The sequence below is a fragment of the Helianthus annuus genome, chromosome 4 (genome assembly GCF_002127325.2).
Source record: "Helianthus annuus cultivar XRQ/B chromosome 4, HanXRQr2.0-SUNRISE, whole genome shotgun sequence".
Taxonomy (NCBI): domain Eukaryota; kingdom Viridiplantae; phylum Streptophyta; class Magnoliopsida; order Asterales; family Asteraceae; genus Helianthus; species Helianthus annuus.
In genome coordinates, this window is record NC_035436.2 from 138,310,310 (window position 1) to 138,327,942 (window position 17,633).

The window sequence follows — 17,633 nt, forward strand, 5'->3', positions numbered from 1 at the left end:
GATGAGGTTACTATTGTTTTGCACGTTGTCACAACACCTCGATAAAAACGACAAACAATCAAACACCAAGGATAAGACGAACAGGTCGACCAGGACGGAGTTCCGTCCGATCGGACTGCTGTCCGATCGAACAGCCAATCCGATCGACTGGCCAAACCGAACGGCTTGCACCTTGGGTCCCACACTTAAACTATTCACCAACATTTGAAGTGTGATCGTTGAACGAGTTGTTGTCCGATCGAACTACCATCCGATCGGGTTAACCGCTCGAACGTGTGCCCATTAGACTTCAACACTTAAACAATTTTCAACATGTTCAATGCACTAGGAATGCCATCTGATCGAACTGTTGTCCGATCGAGTGACATCTTGCTGTGAACTTATTCTCACTGAAGTGCCCAACCAAACGGGTTGCCGGCCGATCGAACGACCGTCCGATCGACCGACCCGAAAGGTAGAGATACTTCAATGTTTTCAAATGCTACAACAAAAACTTCAAATGTCAAACCATCATACACAAACACATCCTTCCCAAAGGAAGAAACAATCCACTCGAACAGCCATCCGAACGGACAGCCGTCCGAACGGATTATCACTCGCACGATCAGCTGTCCGATCGGACTACCATCCGATCGGCCAGCTGTTCGACCTACCATTGTTTTCGTTTTACACGTCACTTATCATTATGCTCTCAAACTATTCAGGCTAACCTTACTCCCAAGCACTCCCTTCAATCCATCAACCGCTGTGAGTATACTCGATCCCTTTTTGCTTTACACACTTTTGGGTGTTACATACGTTGCTTATACGAAATCACAATCGAACACACTATGCAATACTTTTAAATGCTAACCATTACCGCATGTTATACGTGACTTAATGAATGCGTGTTTGTTATGTTTACACATGGAATGCTGTCTACCTGCCTTAGCAACGATAGTACTATTGTTTGGACTCAACATGTAACGCCCCAAAAATGAAAACTCAATAAAACAAGTGAGGATAAATAACTGTAATGCCCCAAAATCTAATAGTTGATAAATAAGGCATTTACTAGATTTATGTGTGAAATAACTTAACTAGGATTAGTTAACCTAGTTTGTTTTTCTATGTTAGTTACAAGAAGGAAATAAATAAATTATCAAAACTACAAGGGTTGAACTTGTACATTTTAATTAAATTTTGGTTAAGTAGTGGAAGATCACAAACATCAGACATAAGTCTGATGTTGGTGTCGATGCAAGCCAAGGGCCAAGAAGGGTTTCTCATGATGATGAAATGTTGAAGAATTGAAGCAAAATCCAGCCTTGATTCTCTTGCATGTGTAGAGATTCTACATCAAAAAGCTATATGAAACATGTGGTAAGTTGTAATTTCAGATTTTATGATCTTATATAAAGTGGGTTTATGTTTAATCCACGAAATTGTGTGAAATTACTCATGAATATGTGTTAGAAGCATCAAATAGGACTTGAATTATGAAGGATTTTAAGTAATTTTGATGATTAAAGTTGAAACCACCATTGATAGTGAAGGTAGTAACATGGGTGAATCACCCATGTTCAAATCATGTGTAAATTTGATTGATTATGTTGTATAAGATGAACTCTTGCAAGTTAGGCGGAATATGGTATGAAGCTAGTTTAATGTTTTGGTTGTGTTGATGTTTGGAAGTAAGAACTTTGAAGATTAAGCATGAAATATTTGTACATTATGCTTTAAATGTGAAACCCGCCAAGTGTTTGATAAAATGCCTACAAAGTTTGTGTAAAATAGTTACTTTTGACAGCCTTAGATAGTCATCTTGTAAAGGCCGTATCTCATTCGTTATTAGGAGTTAGACAACGAGCCTTATATCGTTGAAAAGGTTGTTTCGCATATTACATTTCATATTTGGTCATAAGAGGCTGGTTATGAGATTTAGTGGGTCAAAACAGCATGAAAAGTTAGTAAATTCGTTTTGACAGCAAGCTGTTTGGAAGCATTTCAGCTTCTGTGCTGATTTTGTAAAAAACATATAAAATCATAGGAATGTCCGATTGCTACGATCTTTATATGCTTAGAAAGATCTCTGAGTGTAAATCATTTCATATTTGAACATGAAGAACTGAATCAGAAGATAAATGGGTTAAAATGTGTTGTGAACAGCTGCTGCGCAGAAAGTTGCTGCACATTTTTAGTATAAATATTAAGTAAAAATAGTTGTATTGTTATGCACACTTGTATGAATCATGAACTACTGATTTTAATAAATTATTAGTAAGTTATTTGATTGTTTTAAGTGTCTAAAACACTTACCAACTAGTCTATGCATATGATTGCACCAACGGGTCGAAACGGGTTGTTGATAGAAAATAGTAGAATGGATGTGTAAAAACCAAGGTGTTAAGAAATGGTATGAAATGTTTAATGTATGAAACAAGTTGCCTAACTTAGAAAATGTTATCATTCTAAGTATGGAATTTTGAAAGAATAATGAACATGATGTAAATACATAATTATGCATGCTAGAAGCTCATGTATGACTTTTGTGATGATGGAATGATAAATTGTTAGATTGATTAGCATTGTAGTATTGTGATACATGTTGAACTCGTTAAGCGATTGACACGTGAATAGAAGTGTGATTAGTGATGCGTATGATTACATATACTAACTATTGAATGGATGTAATGGAATGAGATAATAGGAACGTGTCAAGGAGAGCTCAAGCATAGGAGGATAACGGGTCAAGATAAGGCAAGGTGACAAATACACTTATTGGAGTACTCAAGGTAAGTGATTTCTATAATCACTTCTTTAGTTGTTTAAGTAATATAATGTTTTAATTATTAAGTTCATATGAAGTTGAGGTCAAATCAATAGATTATTTTGATAAATGCACGAATGGGTCGAATAATTCATAGATGAATAACAAGCCGAATACGTATAAGTTAAGAAATTCCTTAACTCGGATGTTGGACTTCAAGATCACATGATAGAATATTAAATTACAATCATATAGGAAGAAACGTGACGCAAAACGGATGAAAAATGAGAGAGTTATGTCCGTTTCGGTAAGGATTAATGGCTAGGAAAAGTGCAGAGTTGACACGGCCGGGTGGTGAACTGACACGGCCAGGTGAAGGTTCTGTCAAAAATATTATTTATGTGATTTATGCGCCGTAGGCTTCGGTATATTATCCGTGAACTACGACGGGCCTCCCAAACATGATTTCAAGTGTTTCCTTGATGATTATAAGTTGTAAACCCAAGTCTAAGCCTCATGTAATTTATATAAGAGTGTGATAGATGTATGTAATGAAGTTGGACATGTATTACATGTAAATGTATACAAAAATACGTACGGAACACGTAGATATGAATACATGATGGTAGGTATGATTAAATGTATATTAGGTATGTAGATGTGTATGATTGTAAGTTTGTATGTGTGCAAGTATGTGCGAATGCATGATTTGGATGCATTTGAGAATTAGCGTTACTAATAATGCCCTTGGGTTTGGAATATAAGTTAATTGGATGCATTTAAATGGTTGACGTCCTTTTTATGAAGATGTAGTAAATGAATATGTTGAGATTACGGGTTTGGCTAACCAAGTTATTATTGAGTATGTTTGAAAGTGCAGGTTATGAATGTCGGACTTTCGAAGTGTTGATATAATAATGAAACGGTTGAATGTTGAAAGGATAACCGGATTGAAGTAACTTATGCGGTTAGAATATGCTATGGACGTTTTAGTTTATACAACATTTTATGTTTGGTCGTCATCATCTACCAACGGGTTAGTTGTTTGAAAATATATGTCATACCCATTTAATTGGGTAATCGAATGCATGAGAGAAATGAAAGTACATACACGAATGGAACTAAAGTGACGATTTTATAAGTAAATAAGTAAATGACTAACTTTTTAAAGCTTTGTTGTTGAATGTAGGTAAATCCTCAATTCAGGCGACTTGGAGAATCGGAGCGAGCGCGTGTTCATGTTATGTCATACCAAACGCTTCCGCTAGCTTGTTCAAATGTTTTTGATCCAAAATTTGTTGTATTGGTTTTTAGTAGTATCTTGTTGAACAAATTGTAGAATTGTATCTAGTTTGTTTATGTTTAAAACAGGGGTATGCTCGTTTTATGGACGGGTCATGCCCGATTTTTGTTAAATTATAGTATGATAATATCACATTTAGGAAGATGAAATTTTGGGCGTAACACAACACCCGCTCACGCGGGGGTTGTTAAGGATAATTATTTGCATGGATTACAGCGGTGATCATGTATTACGAACCGCCTTGGGCAATCAACCCGCAGTCATTGGTATCGATAGGTTCATGTCGATAACTAACATGCTTCGTTTTACTCCTGTGTACGTGTTGGTTATGCGTAAACTATTTCGAAATCTATATGGTATTATCAAACTTGTATACTCGCTTTTCCACTATGTGTATTGACTTTATTTTAACGTATGTGACAGGTGCTTAAGGTGTCTATTTGCTTGGAAATTAAGGCTAGGAAAGAGTCTTAGAGACCAACAAATAGTTGTATATACCAATGAAACCTGAGTTGTCGGAACAGAACAATTTGCCTAGATTTGTACTGTAATAATTATATTATCTTATATGACAAGGTGTGGGACGTGTTACTTAAAATATTTGGTAAATGTAATTGTTATGGAAACTTCTGGACAATCTGTTTCGCTCAGTGCCGCGCCTCGATGTTTCCGCCATCGGTTGGGGTGTGACAGTACAAGTACCTGATACACATAGTACAACTGTTATATGCATGATCACACACCAGCAAGTAGTCGCACACCCCCAGGTAGGCCGCACACTTGCTGGTGGGCTGCACACTCACCATTGGGCCATAAACTGTTTTGGCCGCAGGCTTATATGCTGATGTAATGGACTGTCTAAGTTACTTGCATACAAATCTGATTAAACTAGGTAACCAGAATAGGACGTGGTTGACCAACTTTAAAACAAGTAAATAACCTACTATCATACCCCAACTGATGGCGGAAACATCGGGATGAGACGAACAAATCGCTCAAAGCGTCATAACACTATTGTGACAATATAATTTAAATTTAATTTCATAAAAATGCTAAAATGTCATACAAGATTCAAACATGAACATAATTGTTTCAAACATAACATCAAATAATTGTTTATTCTAGGTATGTTTATAAGTCCACCTAAATCTCGTTTCTTCACTAGCATCATCTCGTCTATCAACCTGCAACATGTATTAAAATATGATCAACAAAATGGTGGCGAGTATATAAGTTTGATACATAGCATAAATAGGGTAAAATGTTTAACGTGCTTATATCCAACATGAATAACATAGATACAAGTTACTAATATGCTAAAACGGTGTAAATTATATGTTCAAATCCGAGTGTACAACGCAATTTGCCTTTCCTTGAGACTAATGGGAGGTTAACATGTTTGACTTAACAATACCCCGAGGCTAATGGGCCGTGTCACACCCCAACCGATGGCGGAAACATCGGGGCGCAGCACTAAGCGAATAAGATTGCTCAAGAGATTCCACAACACTAATTGTTTCGATAATTGATTATCAAGTTTCATAAATAAATCTAAAACATCAAACATGTTTCACAACCACACGAAGTATCAAAAACAACATACGAACTAAACATCGTTCAAAATTGTCTAAATTGTCTAAGATGAGTTTCTAAGCATCATCCTAGCTTGTTTCTTCAGCATCCAAACTTATCAACCTGCAACATGTATTAAAATAATATCAACAAAATGTTGGCGAGCATACAAGTTTGAATACGTAGCATAATAGTTTAAAAAAACTCATATCCAACATGAAAACGTATAATAAGTTTCACCATGCTAGTTTACGCAGTCCAAGTGATAGCCAAGTTTCCAATGCGTTAAGTGCCTTTCCCAAAGACTAACGGGAGGTTATATGTCTCATCCTAACAATACCCCAAAGACTAACGGGGAAGTGCATTACCCCTATAGCGCTACCATTGTTAAGGCGGAACTACACACAAGGATTAAACGTTCACATAGCATAAAAGTCTCAAGTATCACAAGTTTCATGTTTCATCTTTAAATGGATAAAGTATATTTCAAATAAGTTTCAAGTGTCAAGTGTCTTGATATAGAATACATGTTGCATCCCAAAAGTGTTTAAAACAAAAAGGGATCGAGTATACTCACAGTGGGTGCTTAAACCAAACACTGCTAAGATTGGATCGAAGGGAGCGCTGGATCAGCCTGCGTGCGAGGAACAGAGCATAAGTCCTCTAAGTGCTGACCCGGTTGGGAACATAGTGTCGTACAGTGCGAAATCGAGTAAAATTGTCTGACGAAATACCTGAGCGGATGGTCATCTGAACGGATGGTCATCTGGTCGGATGACCATTCAAACAGATGGACTCCATCCAATCGGATGGTCATTGGAATAGTGGATGTTTGCGAACTGTTAAAGTTTCAAATGTTGTGATCATAGTGTCCTGTAAAACAAACAAGTGTCATGATAATCAGATCAACTAGACGAATGGTCATCTGATCGGACGACCATTCGGACAGATGATCAGTGAGTGTAGTTTTCGTGAAATTTGCTAAGTTTTGAGTTAACGGAGGCGGTGCAACATCGCGTCAAACAACGGAAACGTACCAACCTAGCTCATTAAGTCGGCTAGGAACCACCCCTTCTCGAACCGACGAACTGTTCGTGGTGAGGTTTCATGTTTGGACCCGTCTATCGGCCCATTTTCCGGTGAAAATCAGTTTTCAAGCCGGCTTTTGACTAAGGAATGAGTCAATAGCCTGTTTGAGTCCGATTCCACTACTGCTTTGTATAAAAATTGAAGAATAGTCCGAAAATAGGCTGTAGAACGTGATGTTTATCAGATCTAAGCTGGAAACGTATGAAACTCCATCAGATTTGATGTAAAAGTGTGAGATTTCCATAGTTTTTGTATAAAGGTAGTGAAAATCCTTTAGATCTAGGGCCGATCTTGATTGAATGATGCTCCACCACAGTTTGTACCAACAACTGAGAGGAAAACATCTTCAAGAGACCCAAATCAGTTGGTTTTCATGAAAAAGTAGAAGTGTTTATGTGATTTTGATGAAGAAAATTGAGAAGTGATAAATGATGAAGGTTGTACAAGAATCAGGGAAGAATACTTACAAGTTTACCTTGAATCTTGATAAAAGTGCTTGAGAGTGCGTGTGGTCAGATGGCAGAGAGTAAAGTGTGAAATGAAGGATCAACAGCCCTATTTATAATTGATGTTGACAGCTTAAGGCGGTGTAAGTGTGCAAGGGGTCGGATGGCTATTCGGTCGAATGGTCATCCGATCGGATGTCCATTCGGACAGCCGAGACTCATTTGCTAGTTTTCCGACTTTGGTTCGTTTTACGAGCTAGATTAAGCATTGTGTTGCGTATTATTGTGAGTAACCATTACATGGTATAATTACACGATTAACACAAAAGTTTCCATGTTTCAAGTCTGCGTTTAAGCTAGTATCTCGTTCAATAAGTATCAAGTATCAAAGTCTCTCGTTCAATAAAGAATCAAAGTTTCTCGTTCAACAAGTATCAAGCATAGCAAGTGTCAAGTTTCAAAGTATCACATGAGTCAAGATTCATACTTGTTCATGCATGAAGTGATAACAAAAGCATCATAGAGTAAAAGTTTCACATAGTTTTGTTAGGATCTGAGTTTCTTTTGATTGTGTTCGTTTGATTAGAATGAAGATGAAACAGAGTAAATTGTAGCGAAAATAAATGAAATAAACTTTCAACACACAATCAATGGAAGAAATAGTTTTAAGCAAACATGTTTATCACATAATCGAATGATTGTATTTATTACAATAATCAATTACAATGCATGCATGCACTAATCTCCCCCTCAGCCTGAGCTCACTTGATTGTTCGTACAAAATGACTTTGTGTGAAAGAGCTAATAGAACAGTACAGAATATTGTTCTATTTATAGTACAGAACAACCACTGACCATCTTTGGCTGATGTCACCATGAAAGTGACATCTAACCTCCTAACAACCTACAACCACTGACTATTACAACCACTGATGCAAACTACTGATTAACTAAACAATACAAAGGATAAACTAAACTACTTATTCTTCATTCCACTGTTATAGTTCCACCAGTGCTTTGAGTCTTTAGCAGTACTTGAATCATATCAGCAGATTGAGCATCAGTGCTTTATCTTCAACAATCTTTAGATCAGCAGCAATTGTAAGGGCAGTGTTTTGGGTCATCAAATGTTAGGATCACTTTAAAGGGGAAATATTAAGTACAAACAACTGCTTATTCTGGATCCACTTTTCTGCACCATTTTTGGCTTTATCAACTGTTCCTTTGTAGGGTTCAATCCCAACAATCTCCCCCTGGAACAAAAGATGCCAAAACCCTTCATTATTAAAGATCTTTATTATCTCATCAAGAATTCCCTAACTTGCCCTTTGAATTGTAATTCAAAGTTCATGGAATCCTCATCATCTTCATCCCTGCATAGTGGAAGCTCAAGGAGATCCTGTAGATCTTCTACACTCACACCAAGTGCATTTTCCCTTGATATGTGCTTCACTTCACCACTGGATTTGAGAAGAGTCAATACGTGGGTCTTTTGACCAGACTTCCACTTTAGTTTTTTTGAATCTAGTGGGTTTCTTGGGAGAGACTTTATTTTTGATGAGTTTGGAGATGGAGGCCTGGTGATGACAACTTTGGCAGGGTCTTGAGATTGTGCTAAGTCTTGATTTTCTGCCAACATACTGAAGAACCATCTTCATGATGTATTCTTCTTGAGCCTTGTCTTCTTTTGTTTCTGCATCCATCTGCTTTTGTTTCCTTCTTTGATAAAGGATGGCAACAGGTGGAGCAATCGATCTTCTAACTGGCAAGTCCTGTTTGACTGGAATTCTTCTAGATAATCACCTTTTTGGGAGCAGTGTGATCTTTCTTCCTTAACACTTTCACCTCTGACCACCTTGTAACCTGATTCCTTGACCCATAGCCTGTAGCTATAAGCTCTTCTTTCATTCTTTTCAGCTTCAAAGTCCTTTCTGGTACATTCTTTTTGTAATTGGACCAGACTGGAGGAGTTTGCTTTACTTTGTCTTCAAGCATCTTTTGAATTCTTGCTATCTCCTCTTTAAGTTCACTAATGGTCCATTCCTTGTACTGATACTTCTCTTCCTTATATTTCTTGTATGCCATGATGTATTCAATGTAGTCTTGTCTCAAACTTTCATCATCATTTTCTGATAGTTTCTGACAAAGGTCTTTTGAGAACTGTTCTAAAGTTCTGACTTTGGTGAGCAGATATTGCAAATTCCTCTGAATGTCTTTTTTAGACTTTCCCTTTGTGTCTCTTTGTGATATATCCTCTGCTTGTTTGGGCTTTAATTTCAGATACTCTTCTATGTTTCTTGGCAAAGGATATCCTTGAAGAGATGGGAGTTTCCTCTTTTTAGGATCATCTTAAGAGTAGAAGGATTTGATCTCCTCCCTGACTGCTGGAAGATCTAAAGGATATTGTACTCCCAAAGGGACTAGGGCAGTGTTTGGATCAAGGGCTTGAACTGAAGAGATTGGAACAGGGTTTGGAATAGTGGCTAGGATCAGAGGCTGTGAAGATGTTGGAAGTGGAGAAGTGTCATCTACCAGTACAATGTTTGTTATCCTTCTCCTTTTGTGCTTTGGAGAGGTTGGTGGTGTATTTGTGGGATGAGTGGTGATGTTTGAAATGATAGGTGACTGACTAACAGTTGTTGAAACAACTAGTGTTTCAACCATTGTTGTCACTACAACTGTTGATGTATCAACTGTTGTCTTCTGCTTTTTGGTAGGTGGTTTTTGTGATGGTGGTGTTGTTTTTGGTATGGCAATGGATTGAGTGTTGGTTGATGAATTGGTGAGGGCAGTGGATGAAATAACATTTGCTGAAACCACTGAAGTATCAACAACTGTTTATACAACAGGTGTCTCAACATCTGTTGACTTGGAGGTTTGATGTGAGGAACTTTTGGGGATTTGAGGAGTATGCTTGGTGGTTTTGGGTTGGCTAACCTTTCTGGTAGGCTTTCTTCTTTTAGTAGTAGAAGTACCATGTTCTTCCTTTTCCATCATAACTTTGTTCTTTTGCTCAAATCTTTTTGACCCGTTTATTTCCATTGTCTCTTTCTTGTTTGCTTTTAGATCAACAAATGCATTTAGAGTCACGTCAACTTTTTTAGAACCATCTGGCCTTGGAATTTCTACCACAAGTTTAGACATTGGATCTGGTGGCATATACAAACCTTCTTTTCCCTTTTTACCTTTCTCCCCCTTTTTGGTATCATCAGGGTTTTCAACATAAATGATGGTAGGAGGAGAAGTGCCAGTGGTTTGACGCAAATGGGCCTTGATTGCCTTTATATCAGCTTGTATATCTTTGTACCTAGCTTCCATTACATTTCTGAACATTTGAAGCTGAATCTCATGTTGTTGATCAGCATACTGTCTCTGTTGATGAAGCATAGGTTGAAATAAGTGCCATAGCTCAGTGGGGGATGGAGCAGATGGTGCAGCAGTGGATGTAGCCTTTTGAGATTGTAACAACTGTTGCAGCATATTTTTGATATCTGCAACAGATGTTTCAATTTTATCCACTCTCTCCGTCAAATCTTTGTATTTCAAACCATCAACCAAGTGAATGGGATCATCTGATTTCCCACTAGCAGTGGGGTTGTATCAATAGTTGACTTAGGAAAAGTTTCCCAAAAGTCATCCACTGATGCCCCTTTGTCTTAGTACTGGGGACTTCTTTCCTTAGCATTGGTTACCATTGTAAGTACACCAGTGAATAATGGAAATACACCAGTGGTTACTTTGGTTCCCAAAGAGGAAATTGCCTTCAAGGGAGGCTTACTAATGAAACTACTGTCCAGGTATAAATCAGTGGATTCAACACATGTAGTAGCTGCTCCACTTGAACTACTGACAGGAATTACATGTAATTCCTGTAGTGCAACCTCCTCAGCTGTTGATGGGTTAGCAATGGCAGAGGAATCAGACTCAGTCACTTATTGAGGTATGTTCTCAGTGATAGGTTGTTGAGAAGAACTGATTTGTGTCTGATCCATGTCCAAGGCATTCAATAGAGGTAGCAAAGGTGGTGGAATTTGTGAAGTAGGGATAGGGGTTAAAAGGGAATTTGCCCTGGGAGCAGGGCTGTGGAAGATGGAATCAAGTGATTCCAGAGCTTCATAATGTGGGTCCCTGTGGATACAACGTGATCCTTTTGAGAAGATGCAAGAGGAGTTTGTGGCTCAGGTTGAGATCTTTCATCCATCTGCTGTGAGGAAGTAGCAGCAGTGGTTATTGGTGACTTTTTTTTGGTCACAGGAGTTACTTCTGGGATCTCATCTTCCAAAAGGCCCTTTTTAGCAGGGTTGGTGGGCTTTTTAGATTTTTTCTTGATGGTCTTTTTGGTGGGTTTTGGTGGGGGGGTTTCACAGCAGTGGTGGTGCTGCTGTGATCACCAAGAGCGGTGGGCTCAACAGCAGGGACCTGAGGAGCAGTTGTTGCAGCTAAATTCTTCTCAGGTTCCTCTGTTTGTGTTTGAGAAGGTTTTGACAGCCTTGTAAATGTTTCAGAAGAAAGGCTATTTATTTGAAAAGGATTTCCTTGGATAAGCACATTTGCACTATCCTTTGGAATTTTCTTTTGTAAATAAAAACTGAAAAACCTTGGAAAAAGTAAAAATGGTTTCTTTTTATTTTTGATATTGTTGACATTTTTAACCATGTCATTGAAAATCTCCTGGGAGTAGTTAAAATCAACCTCAGCCATTATAGCATAACCCAGATATTGGATTTTCAATGGTATTTCATTAAAAGCTGTTGTCTTATTAGAAACACACATGAGGAGGGTATGGAATAAAAATCTCATTGGAGGTGGAAATTGTTGGTGCATATGTCTGTCGACTTCGTCTTGTATCGAGTCTTGTTTTAGATTAGATAGATCAGGGCACGTAGTTCGAGAAATAGTGAAAAATATAAGAAACTTCCATTTCGCACGAAATGAAAAGTGCTCATTTCGCACGAAATGAAAAGTGCTCATTTCGCACGAAATAGCAATGGCTATTTCGTACGAAATAGCATGTTCATTTCGCTTGGACTGTTTCGTGCGAAATAGGTTCACCTATAAATATCTGTCATGCCTTGTCATTTGTAACTTTCCGGTTTCAGTGCCGAACTGCTGCCGAAGTGTCAACTCGCTGTAAAACGTTGTTATATCAATCAAAAGACAGTTTAAAGTAAATTGCAAGCTGAATCACCTCAATACGTTTGTTTCCGCCTCTCGTATTGAGCAAAAACTCTTCTGAAGGACTCGTTTGGGTCAGAAAACGATCCTACAAGTGGTATCAGAGCACAAGAAGAAGAGTTCTTATCATTTCAGCTGCAAATTCTGATTTCTACACCTTCTTTTCAAAATTAAACAAGTTTTCATGGTTAAAATGGCTTGATTTTCTCACATTATATGCGAAACTGAGTTTTAACAAAGCCTTGAAAGAATTGGACCTAAAATCGGACTAAAACTTGATCAATTTGACAAAAACATGGCCGAGATGATGACATCAGCAGCATTTCGCACGAATTGAACATTTGGTTTTGCACGAAATCACTTAATTTCATCTATTTCGCACGAAATTGTACATTGATTTCGCACGAAATAGCTTGAGTTACTTTCATTTCGCACGAAAACACTATTTCGTGTGAAACTGCTTCAAAAGTTCATTTCGTACGAAACATTATTCTCATTTCGCTTGAAAGATTTTGTATTTGGTACGAAATCAGCTATTTCATATGAAATCACTTCATTTCGTACCAAGTTGGTATTTCGTTTGACTATTTCGCACGAAATCATTCATTTCGTGTGAAAGTCTTTATTTTGTGTGAATTCATTTCGTTTGAAGTTGTTTTGCAGGTCATTTCGTTTGAACAATCTGGTTTTGTGACATTTTGATACCAAATCATGGAAGAAGAGTTTTACAACGCCTTTGCTACTCCGATTAGTATTGCACATAACATAATGTTAGAAAATGAAACGGGTACTATGTAAAAACCGCCAAAGCTCATGAATATTGAGGAGTATAAAGGATGAGAGGAGCGATTCGAAAATTGGGTTCAATCAAATTACTTGGATGCTTCGGAATGTGTTGAAACAAAATATGTTAGACCGGTGAATGATGATGAAGAGGTTATTGCAATTAAAGATTTAAGTGTTGAGGAGAAAAAGAAGTACAAAGATGAAAAGATGATGACTAGTTTGTTGCATCAAGCGGTTAAGGAAGATATCTTGGTTTTATTGCAACACAATGGAAGTGCATATTCAATTTGGAAAGCATTAAAATCAAAATTTGTTGGAAGCAAAGAAATGATCAAGAACAAAAAATCGCTTATGAGGAAAGAGTTTGATCTATTTCGTGGTTTAAGAACTGAAAGCACCAAGCAGATCATAGAAAGATACTGCAATTTGATAGTTAACATGAAGAGGTTGAGCATCACAAAAGATAATGAAGAATTGATTGAGAAGTTGGCTGATGCGTTGCCACATGAAACTTGGGGGGCGTATCTTATGATGTTGAGAAATAAGAAAGATTTTGGGAATCTAACACTGGGAAAGTTTATTGAAAAACTTGAAGCTCAAGAGATGGAACAAAGGAAAATCTCAAGAATGAAGGATTTTGATGGTGAACAAGATATTGGGCTTTATTATAAAGGAGGTATCAATGATAAGACCAACATGTCACCAAAGATCAAAACTGCTTTCAATGCTAAAAGTTCGTCTGGAGGGTCTTCTCAAGGGTCTAGTAGTAAAATTGGATTTTCTTCATACCCATCGTTTGATCCAAATTTTTCAAAGACAAAGAATGGCAAAGTTCTACAATACAACATTGCACTGAATCTTGAGAATGATCAGAATTACTCAGAAGAAGTTGCAAAAAGTCATATGTCCTTATTAGTGACTGTATTAGAGTCATATGGGAGCTTAGTTGCAGGAAGGATCGGGAATCCAATGTTAACGAAAGAGGATTACGATCAGATTGATGCTGAGGAAATGGAGTTGATGGATATAAAGTGGTGTATGGCGAGTGTACTAAGAAGAGCTGACAAATTCAAACAGATCACAGGAAGAGATGACTTCCGTGGTGCTAATGTTTCTACTTTAGGTTTTGAGAAATCTAAAGTTACTCGTTTTCGTTGCAGGGAAAAAGGACACTTCAAGAGAGAGTGTACAAACCGCGAAGCAAGTGGAGCTCAAAATCCGTTCAGCAACAATGATTATTATTGGAAAGCAATATCATCAAGTTGCTCAACAACAACAAGAACCACAAACTGCACATGCTAAGAAGGCGATCGAAGAGTCATCAAAGAAAGCATATTTGATGAACAAATTGATAGATCAAGATGATGAAAAATTACCAGAAGGTTTTAGCTGGGAAAATTTTAGCTGGGATACTTATTGCCCGGATAAAGAAGTTGTAAAAGCCAAAGCTTTTGTTGCTCGAGTTGCTGAAGACAGTGATAATGATGATGATTATTATGCAAACAGAATGAAAGAACACTTAAGAATGCTAGAAGAGAGTGACAGTGATGATGGAAAAGTTCGAAAGAAAAAGAAGAAAGTTAAAAAACAAGTTAGCAGTGGTGATGAAGAAGTTCGTGTGATAAAGAAAAAAGTAAAAGAAGTTCCAGCTTTCAAAGTTGAAGCAGAAGCTGATGCATAAAAGATTCCTGTGAAATGTGAAAATTGTGAAGCAGTGAAGAAGCAAAACAGTACTTTGATTCATAACATGAACAGATTGAAAGAATCGTATGATGTTCTAAACAAAGCAATGAATCAGTACAATCAATCAAACAGTGAACAAGCAACAGCTATGAAGACACTTCAAGGAGCTTTCATGACAAAGCAGAAAGTTGTCAACAATTACATTGAGATGTGTGTTGTGCTGGAACAAAAATTGGAATCTCAAAGGATTGAAACAGAAAGAGTAAACAGGTTGTTAAAAAGTTACTCATGTACTTCTTATGTTATTGACAGGATTTATCCAACTGTTGAAGGCATGAAGGCATTTGAAGAAGTCATATCTGAAGAAAAGACTTCTGAAACAAAAGAAGAAACTGAAGTGAAAAATTCCGGTAAGAAACAAAGTGTCAGTTACAACAAGTGTCCACCCCCGCTTGAAAATGGATATTCGCCACGAAATCCAAATTCAGAAAGAGTCGAAAAGACAATCAACTTAGTGTGGGAATCTGATCCATCAGATAATTTGCCAGAAAACATTGATGTCCCTTATACATCGTCTGACACTGATCAACAATCTCAATTGATGAAGAAAGTGGTGGATCATGTGTTAGATAAAGATGAAACCGAGGAGTCTAATTCAGAGTCAAAGTCTGTGTCCGGCACTCCTAGTCCAATAGTCAAAAAGGGCAAACTTGTTTACAATAAAAAATTTTTATTATCAAAATCTAATTTGAATGATGAAACATTCAAAGTAGCTTATACTTTGAATAATTCTGACAAATTATATTCTGATGATGAATTTCCAATAAGAGGTGTCAAAACTGAAATGATCAACAAGGTTTTCAAATTAACAGAAATTAATATTTCTGAAATAAAAGATGAAAATCTTTCTAAAAAACCTAAAAAATACACCTTAAGAGTTCAACAAAGAGAAAACAAGAAAAAGGGTTACAGTTCTGGTTCAGGTTATCGAAAGAAACCAAACCATAACGGTAATTTCAAAAAGAAAGGATTGGGTTTTATTCCACCTGAAAATTATAAAAATGAGAAAATTTCTAAAACAAAAACAGTATTTGTTTCAGGAGCAAGCTCGGAAGAAGAGGAGAAGAGTTCATTCTAGAAGCAGAAAAACAGAGAATTCCTTGCAAAGAAGCAAGAAGAAATGAAAAATGGAACTGTTCAGAAGAAAGAGACAAGAACTTGTTTTCAATGCAAAACAATTGGTCATATTGACAGGAAATGTCCAAAGGCAATCCAATCAAAACAGGGAGTGTCTCTTAAAATGAAAGAAAAGATGGTTGAAGATGAATCTCCAATCAAACCTTTTATAGTTTTCAAAAACTCAAAATTTGAGGTTGGTGAATGTTCAAAAAGGTTTTACAAGAGAAAAGCAAATCTTGACAATCAAAAGTGGGTTGTTAAGAGATCTGATGATAGTTCTAGCAATGATTCTGATTCATCAAAATCAGAGGAGCTATCTTCTGGCGATGAATCTGATTCCACAAAGTCAGAGGAGCCACAAATTGAACCTAGAGTTGAAAAATTAGTATCGCCAATGGATGATGCAAATTTTCCACCATTGAGGGCTGAAAATTTTAAACAAAAAGTTAGAAAAGTTGAGATTTCAAATCAATTCTTTTCTGAAAAGAAAGAATTTGATGTTGAAAAAGCTTTTAACCCCACAGTTCATAATATTTTTGGAAAAATGATTGACGGAAAGGTGAAAGGGGTAAAGGAATTTTATGAGAATAAGAAAGGTAAGAAACCGAGTGTTGATAACTCGGATTCTCCCAAGGACTGTCAGGCTTGGGAGAATCTCTTTAACTGAAAATCCTGACTTGCCGGAACTCCTAGGTTGGTAGTTGGGGAGTAGGAATCGGCATCTTTCTTGAGAAATTCACATCTGTGATATTTCGACCTACAAGTGGTAAAATTCAAAATTGTCATATTTCAATTTGGAAGTGTTATGGTTGAAGAGTAAACTTACAAGTGGTTTATGGGATCAACAAAACTTATTTTTCAGAAAAACCATTTTTATTAAAACAAACTTAAGTGTTTTGAAATCATAATGGGAAAATAGTTTGTTGTCAGGGGGAGTTCTGATTGTTTATGCCAAGTGAATGGAGAATTTAAGCAATTCACATTGGTTTGTCGAATTTTCTTTTAAATGGTTTTGAATTTTAGGGGGAGTAAGAAATTTCAGAAAATCCAAAAACTTAAGAAAATTTGAAAAACGACAAAAAACATGAGAAAATGAAAAAGAGTTTTGTTGTGAAAAAAGAGGAAATGATAGTACATCAGTGGACTATCACAGCACGCTAAAGATTTGGAAAGTCAAAATGTGATAAACGATCTCACTGAGGATGTGTTAGTAGATTTTTACACGCTTAGTAGATTGTTTTCGAGATATAAATCTAAATATCATACTTACTTATCTCGTGGGGAACATCTCTCGGATATATGGGTAACCCCCGAAATCTTGTTTGAAGGGCTTTCTATTTCTGACATACTAGGTCTTTGTACGTGGTGATATCTGGGGTATTATACCAGGACTTCTGATTTTGCGGGAGCAATAGCCTAGTCCAAGTATAATACTTTGCATAAGCTTTAATCTTAAAGCCAGCCCTCGGTATAAAAATGATGAAACATTGAAAAATGCTAATCATGTGATGTTGAAGAAAAGATCCCCAAACGGGACACACCTAAAGACGAGCCATCATCTCTTTGTCTAAACGGAAGTTCTAACCTGAGCTCTCATGGTCTCGCATTACTCGTTTACAGATATCATTAGTGTACATTCACTTGTAATACT

The 17,633-nt window shown here is 37.0% G+C and overlaps 1 long non-coding RNA gene across 2 annotated transcripts; it reads left to right on the forward strand.

Annotated features, from left to right (window-relative positions):
• The first annotated feature begins 1,201 nt into the window (after positions 1-1,201).
• Positions 1,202-4,201, forward strand: LOC110936774. Of its 2 annotated transcripts, XR_002590276.2 has the most exons (4): positions 1,202-1,362; positions 2,690-2,774; positions 3,630-3,785; positions 3,939-4,201. It is a non-coding gene; the product is annotated as an uncharacterized LOC110936774 (long non-coding RNA). The 2 variants fall into 2 exon arrangements; XR_002590275.2 differs by lacking the exons at positions 1,202-1,362; positions 2,690-2,774 and having other exon boundaries at positions 2,781-3,785.
• The last annotated feature ends 13,432 nt before the right edge of the window (positions 4,202-17,633 follow it).